Below are 7,847 nucleotides of genomic sequence, written 5' to 3'. Positions count from 1 at the left end.
TATAATAAAGAAATTGTATGCTAGGTCTATGCTGAGTGAGCAATTACATGATGATTATAGGCAGCACAAATATACCAGTTTCACTAAGGTAATCAGGTGTCAGAAGATGAAATAGTTCTCTGATTAGCATGTTTTTCAAGGAAATAAGCTTGAAAATTACTCTATTAAAAAACTTGGAAAGTACAGAAAAATCAGTGTACAAAGATAATTACTGATAACATGCAATATATGTTATTCTGTTTTTTTTTTCTCCATAAAATAATTTTAAAATCTGTATTAGACTGCTCAGTTGAACTTCTGCTAAGTGGAAATTATGGAGCCTATCAAAGAAATCTAGCTTTTCTTGTGCCTCCAATAATATCCTCAAGAGCTCCTTTCATGGTGTTGCATGATGTAAATAGTTAACTTTTCTCTCAAGACGAAATTTTATTTTGAAAGCCACTTGGATTTGAGGACTGCAGATCTTTAGCTAGTAAAGACGTTATTCCGATGATAAGTCAGGAATCTGAATTTCAAGTGTTTTAATTAAGAAAGAACAAAAAGGCCATCTGTAGTCTCACATCTATTACATTCTTTATCCATCTAGCTGCACTCTTACTGTTTTGTTTCCACTATCATTTGCTGTTTGCAACAATTTACAATGAAACAGTTTGGCAACAGTGCACTTTTTCAGCAAGTTTCACGTAACTCTCTAGAAAAATACTTCCCAAGATTTAGTTAAGAAATAAACTTATCTTTGGAACATTTCTGTAACATGGAAATCGGCACTTTGATACATGAACGTTGTTCGTTTAAAAACACTGGAATCGAAACGTTCTTTTCGAAGAATCGTACTGCATACTTCCCTTCGGGAGGCCATCTTGTTGAGGGAAAGGAGCAGCCGGACGGAACCTAGACCTCCCTGTCACTTTTCCCTAAAGGTCGCGGGGAAAAGAATCCAACACCGGTACTAGTTAAGAAAGAGCTGGGCAGGCGTTCTCGGGAGGGGGCGCGATGGTTTGAGGGTAACAAGAAGAGCGAGGTGGGATCAAGTCCCCCACTTTCGCTACCGGTCAAGATTGGCCACCTTCACAAATATCCTGTTTTCCTGAGGCGGAACCCTCGGCGGAGCTCAGTGACACCCAAACCCACAGGACTCGAAGTTTCGGGCCAGATCCTGGCCTGCCTGGAATGCCGCGCTGGACGCACTGAGCAAAAAGCCAGAGGCGGTGCGGTTTGAGCCCGGGGTCCCTCCGTAGTCTGAAATTGGCGCGGCCGACTCGGCTCCTCTTCCGAAGCGGGAGGGTTTCTGGCGGAGAACATACTTCCTCCTGAGGCAGGCTCAGGTTGCTACAGTAAAAAACCCGAGGGCGCCCTCTGTGTAGAGCACTTAAGCTCTCGGCTCTCGGCCCAGGGAAAAGACGGAAAAGGGGGCGGGGCGTGCGCCGCCTATTTTATAGGTAACGTACAGGAATGTTAGGACAGTTGCTACAGACTCTAGGTGGGTTTGCCCGGAAGAAAAATGGCGCTGACACATGTCAACCCGGTACAGTCACGTGCTCACAAGCCGGGAGAAGATAGAGTATGGCTTCAGATGACGAGCGGATATTCTTATTCACTTCCGGATGAGACCAGTCGGGCGCCATCTTGTCTTGTTCGTGAAGAAGTAGAAGCATCAAAAGGGTTGGCGAGGTATTACAGGAACGATAGCGACAGTGGTGTTCCGGAACCAGAGTGGGTAAGTGATGGAGAACGATTGTACGTGAGGATCTGCCGGCCTATTACAATGCACTTGGTTTCTGTAATGGAAGTACCGTAACTTAAGCAGGCTGCGTACGCTACTTGGCGCGACCGCCGGAACCTCATTCCCTTAAAGCGGCGGTATCCGCATGACTTAGTGAATTAGCGCGGTGTTCGCGGCGAAAAGGGAATATGCTCATTAAGTGAGTGCTCACGACCCCTTCTAGGAGTTTGCTCTTGGATGAGAAGGGAGTAATTGTTGGGTGCCGGACCGGCCGTTAAGCACTGCGCGTGCGCAGTGGGCACCCTCTTCTGGGGAGAGGGTGCAGGGAGGCGGAGGAGGCGGGGGCCGGGGCCTGGAGCTTATGTCCTGTGCGTCCCCGACTACGCAGGCGCGGGCTGGGGCACTCGGGACCTGTTAGCCACAACTAGGTTCTTTGATTTGAATGTTTCTTGTGTTCTCAGTGGATGGTGGACTGTATGTGTTAAGCTTCACGAAGGGATTTCTGTGGTGGGTAGTGCTGTCATCGGTATTGGGAAGTGGATAAATTTTAGATCGTGACAGATTGTTAAATTAATGTTCCAATTTAAGGTCTTAATCTCGCATTAATCTTTTTTTTTCTCCCCTTGCCCCGAAGTAAAGCAAAATAAACTTGGATTTCTTATTTGAGTGCAGCAATAATAAATCTCTAAAGGTTTTACTCATGGGATTGTTTTGTATAGCGTCAGAGTCTATAGGAAAAGTAACTAAGTTCTTTTTGGGATGTTTTTGAGAGTCTCTCTATATTTTTTAAAAGATTTATTTATTTGAAAGGCAGAGTTCCAGAGAGAGAGAGAGCTCGTTCATCTGCTGGTTCACTCTCCAAATGGAGGCCTGGAGCTAGGAGTGGGGTCCTGGTCTCCCACCTGGCTGTCCTCTGCTGCTTTCCCAGGAGCGTTAGCAGGGAGCTGCTGGGTCTCCAACCCGTGCCCTTATGGGATGCTGGCACCAAAAAATTTTAATAGACTGAATTTTTTAGAACAAGTTTTGATATACAGAACAATTGAACAAATAAGAGTTCCCATCGCTTCTCCACTCTCACCCCACCCCAAATTTCCTCTTAAAAAAAAGGGGTTATTTATTTGGCAGGCAGATTTATGGGTGGGGGATGGGAAGGAGAGCAGTGAGAGAGAGAGGGAATCTTCCATCCACTAGTTCACTTCCTAAACGATCACAACAGCCAGGGCTGGGGCCAGGTGGAAGCCAGGAGCCAGGAACTTCTTCCTGGCCACCCACATGAGTGGTAAGGTCCTTCTTCCACTGCTTTCCCAGGCACTTTAGCAGGGACACGAATTGAAGCCCATATGGGATGCCAGTGTCACAGGTGGTAGCTTAATGTGCCTCGCTGTGACAGTAGCCCTCATATTTCCTTTTATTTACGTACATTGGTGTGTGTGGTACTTTTGTTGCAATTAATGGACCAGTATTGATGAATTGTTGCTGACTAAAGTCCATATTCTGTTCTTATTTCCTTAGTTTTTACCTGTACTGCTATTTCTGTTCCAGGATCCCATCTATGATATCAGATTATATTTAGTCTCCTTGGGCTTCTCTTCTTTAGGAGAATTTCTCAGGCTTTCCTTGTTTTATTGTTGTGGTGACTGTTTCTTTCTTTTTTTTTTTCCACTTTGTTTGAAATTGAGACATAGAAAGAGAGACAGAGACATGAATAGAGATCCTCTATCTGCTGGTTCATTTCCCAAATGTCTTCAGCCAAGGCTGGACCAGTCTGAAGCCAGGAGCCAGGAACTCAGTCTTAGTTTCATGTGGGTGGCAGGGATCCAACTACTTGAGCCATCATCAGCTGCTGCATCCCAAGGTGCACATTAGCAGGAAGCTGGGTCAGAAGTGGAGCTGGGACTGAAATCTGAGCACTCTTATGTGGGATGTGGGTATTTTGAGCAGCGTCTTAAAACACTTGCTCTTTTCCCTGTGTTTGGTGACTGGAAGGGGTTAAATTTATATGAAAAGTCCTGACCCTAGGACCTCAGAGTGTGTCTTTAATTAGGAAATGGAGCTGTGTGTGTGTGTGTGTGTGCGCGCGCGTGTTTTGGTTAACAGGTAAATTACCCAATCTTACTTTTGGATTTTTAAAATATTTGTTTACTGAAGTATAATTGAAACGTACATCTTTACCAATCAATTTTGACAAATACACCATATATTTCTGCATTTTATTAGTATGGGAATATATTTGAAATAAATCTCTCTTTTGGTTTTCTTTCTTTCTTTTTCTTTTTCTTTTTTTTTTGACAGGCAGAGTGGATAGTGAGAGAGAGAGATAGAGAGAAAGGTCTTCCTTTTTTTTTTTGCCGTTGGTTCACCCTCCAATGGCCGCTGCGGCCGGCACATCTCGCTGATCCGATGGCAGGAGCCAGGTACTTCTCCTGGTCTCCCATGCGGGTGCAGGGCCCAAGGACTTGGGCCATCCTCCACTGCCTTCCTGGGCCATAGCAGAGAGCTGACCTGGAAGAGGGGCAACCGGAACAGAATCCGGCACCCCAACCGGGACTAGAACCCGATGTGCCAGCGCCGCAAGGTGGAGGATTAGCCTGTTAAGCCACGGCGCCGGCCTCTCTTTTGGTTTTCTGTGTATTTGTTGTGAGATCCATGTGTGTTTTCTTTTTTTAACGATTGGTTTATTTATTTGAAAGGCAGAGTTACATAGAGGCAGAAGCAGAGGCAGAGGGCGAGAGAGAGAGGTCTTCTGTCTACTGGTTCACTCCCCAAATGGCTGCAGTGGCCAGAGGTGGGCTGATCTGAAGGCAGGAATCAGGAGCTAGAAGCTTCTTCCAGGTCTCCCATGTGGGTGCAGGGGCCCAAGGACTTAGGCCATCTTCTGCTGCTTTCCCTGGCCGTAGCAGAGAACTGGATCAGAAGTGGAGCAGCTGAGACTTATGCCCATGTTGGATGCCAGTACTGCAGGCAGCAGCTTTACCTGCTGTGCCACAGCACTGGCCCCAGGAGATTGGAGGGGGGTCTTTAAAGAGGTAAAATGAGGTCAGAGTTAAAGTGCCCTTTTCATCACGTGCTATCAAGGGTACGTACTATCAAACTGACTTAAAAAATTGGTAATGACCTTGAATCACCTGTCTGAGGTAATGGTTGTCAGCTTTCTCCATTGTAAAGTGTGGAGTTCACGTCTAAGGAATGACTAATTCTATTCTTCCCGTATTTATTTAAATTCTGCTTCTTAAGAGATTTCCTACTCTCCCGTTTGTTTATTATACGAGTGTGGACTCGTAATATTTATTTCATACTTTGTATTATAATCTGATATTACAATATATGTTGCTCAGGTTCTTCCAAGTTGGCCATTGGCAGCTTTTTCAGTTGTGTACTTTTCTCCTTTGACCTGTCCCATCAATTTTCTTATTTTAGCAGTCTTCCCGCCATGAAAAGGTACTCCAGACTCATTTTTTGTATTTCCTGTCCTATGCTAATATTAGCTATTTCTCTAAGGAGTCCCAGTTCCTTTTAGTGAAGAATGGTATGAGAAGCTAGTTTTAGGTGCTTATAGATGCTACAGCATCATTTTAGCCCTCTCTACATTTATTTCTCAGTTACCACTATTCTGGGGGATATTTACAACCAAATTTTTCAATTCTCCCATGTTTTTTGAATACTGTACCTTTTTTGAACTACTAGCTACAAAATACTTCAATACATACTAAAATATATATCACATCAAGCAGCAAAAAAAAATTTTACCACATTTCAGATGTTTACATGATTAGTCCTTGTCTGTACCATTTCTACTTAACTTGAATTCAACAAGTGAATTCCTTTTGATGTTGAAATTAGTCAACTGGTATGTAAAACTGTAATGCCAGAGATAAAGAGCATTATTGGCATTTTGTGGCTTCTCACGTTGTATTTGATGTGTACCAAAGAATATTTGTGTTTCTGTATCATTGATTTTACAGTTGAATCTTAAGGGTTTTAAAACACCACGTTTTAATTTTTATATAGCTCCTTGTCTCGTTTAATGAGTGACTTTTGCAAATTTTAATGATTATGATTTGAACAAGTCATTTTCGCAGCCTCAGAGCATGTTCTAATATAGCATTATTTAAGAAGAGGCTAAGATAAATGATGGTTGTTTCTAGTTGTATCAGTTTCTAAGGGATACTGTAACAAATTGTCACAAACTGAGTGGCTTCAAACAACAGAAATTTATTTGGTCACTGTTCTGAAGGCTGAAAATCTAAAATCGAGATTTTGGCATGGCCATGCTATTAGGGCTCTAGGTTAGGATACTTCCTGCTTTCTAGGTTTTGGTGGTTCCTGTCAATTCTTGGAGTTTTGTGGTTTTTAGACCCATCATTGTAATCTCTCGAACTTTTGTCACATGAAATTCTCCCTGTGTCTTCCTTGTTCTTAAAAGGACACCAGATATTTGATTAGGTCCCACTGTAATCAAGTATGACCTCATCTTAGTTTGAATCTGCAAAACCCTGTTTCCAAATAAGGAGACATCTTATGTTTCTTTCATGGTTGGGGACACAGTTATATCATAGTCACAGTTATAACATAGTCATAAGCTTTTTTTTCTCTGCCATGTGTGATAGTTTTGACGATCTGATGCATCTTGATTGTTGATCTTTCTGTTCTTCCCAAATCTTATTTGTTTTCCAAGAAAATCAGTTAACTTGATCCAAAGGGAAGTAATTTCAAGAAAGTCTTACATCTTGATTCAATAACAAGGTTTCTCCAGACTTGTAACCAACTTTACAATTGAATTTAAAGGAAGAATGAGTATTGAAATCAATTTTTATAAGATCGCAGTAGCAGTATTAGAATGTTATTTTACTTGCGGCGCCGGCACACTGGGTTCTAGTCTCGGTTGGAGCGCCGGATTCTGTTCCTGTTGCCCCTCTTCCAGGCCAGCTCTCTGCTGTGGCCCGGGAGTGCAGTGGAGGATGGCCCAAGTCCTTGGGCCCTGCACCCACATGGGAGACCAGGAGAAGCACCTGGCTCCTGCCTTTGGATCAGCGCGGTGCGCTGGCCGCAGCGGCCATTGGAGGGTGAACCAACAGCAAAAGGAAGACCTTTCTCTCTGTCTCTCTCTCACTATCCACTCTGCCTGTCAAAAAAAAAAATGTTATTTTAATGGTTGGAATATTAATGTATTTACTTGGAAACATTTCATGAATATGTAGACTGTGTAACTGCTCTATTTGGAGAATTCAAATAATTATAAAACATTTCCTCTTCCTTCAAGATTATTGGATGAGCTAAGACAAAAAAAACTCAGGAAAAAAAATTTTTTTTTTTTGACAGGCAGAGTGGACAGAGAGAGAGAGACAGAGACAGAGAGAAAGGTCTTCCTTTACCATTGGTTCACCCTCCAATGGCTGCTGCGGCCGGCTCGCTGCAGCGGGCGCACCGCGCTGATCTGATGGCAGGAGCCGGGTGCTTCTCCTGGTCTCCCATGGGGTGCAGGGCCCAAGCACTTGGGCCATCCTCCATTGCGTTCCCGGGCCATAGCAGAGAGATGGCCTGGAAGAGGGGCAACCGGGACAGAATCCAGCGCCCCGACCGGCACTAGAACCTCGTGTGCTGGCGCCACAGGGCGGAGGATTAGCCTATTGAGCTGCGGCAGTGCCAGCCAAGGAAAATTCTAAATAGATCATCTCTAAGAAGTATTATATCTGTAATTTGGCATTGTGGAAATTTTTAAATAGTGAAAAGGTGAATGTAGTAAATGCACATGTTTAATCATTACCAGCATTTTTCAAATCATCATGTTTTTTTTGTTTTGTTTTGTTTTTGTTTTTTCAGATTTATTTATTTATTTGAAAGGCAGCCTTACAGAGAGAGAGGGAGAGACGGACCTTCCATTCGTTGCTTCACTTCCCAAGTCGCCACAATGGCTGGGGCTGGGCCAGGGTGAAGCCAGTAGCCTGTAGCTTCTTTTATGTCTTCCATGTGGGAGCAGGGTCCCAAGCACTTGGGCCATCTTCTGCTGCTTTCCCAGGCACATTAGCAGGGGGCTGGTTTGGAAGTGGAGCAGCCAGGTCTTGAACTGGTGCCCATATGGGATGCTGACGTTGCAGGTGGCAGCTTTATCTGATGTGCCATAATG

At 43.9% G+C, this 7,847-nt stretch overlaps 1 protein-coding gene across 6 annotated transcripts in view; it reads left to right on the top strand.

Annotated features, from left to right (window-relative positions):
• The first annotated feature begins 1,527 nt into the window (after positions 1-1,527).
• The window catches only part of PNISR (PNN interacting serine and arginine rich protein), a 33,268-nt gene continuing 26,948 nt past the window's right edge, over positions 1,528-7,847 (top strand). For 4 of the 6 annotated variants that reach the window (XR_009865510.1, XM_062186534.1, XM_062186535.1 and 1 more), the window contains exon 1: positions 1,585-1,717. The gene's annotated coding sequence lies outside the window, so the exon portion shown is untranslated. Of the gene's footprint in view, positions 1,718-7,847 lie in introns of all 6 variants that reach the window. The other 2 variants (XM_062186538.1, XM_062186537.1) reach the window with 2 other exon arrangements.

Source organism: Lepus europaeus, chromosome 3 (genome assembly GCF_033115175.1).
Source record: "Lepus europaeus isolate LE1 chromosome 3, mLepTim1.pri, whole genome shotgun sequence".
In the NCBI taxonomy this organism is placed as follows: domain Eukaryota; kingdom Metazoa; phylum Chordata; class Mammalia; order Lagomorpha; family Leporidae; genus Lepus; species Lepus europaeus.
The sequence above is the reverse complement of the archived record's forward strand: the minus strand, read 5'-3'. Positions and strand labels throughout refer to the sequence as shown.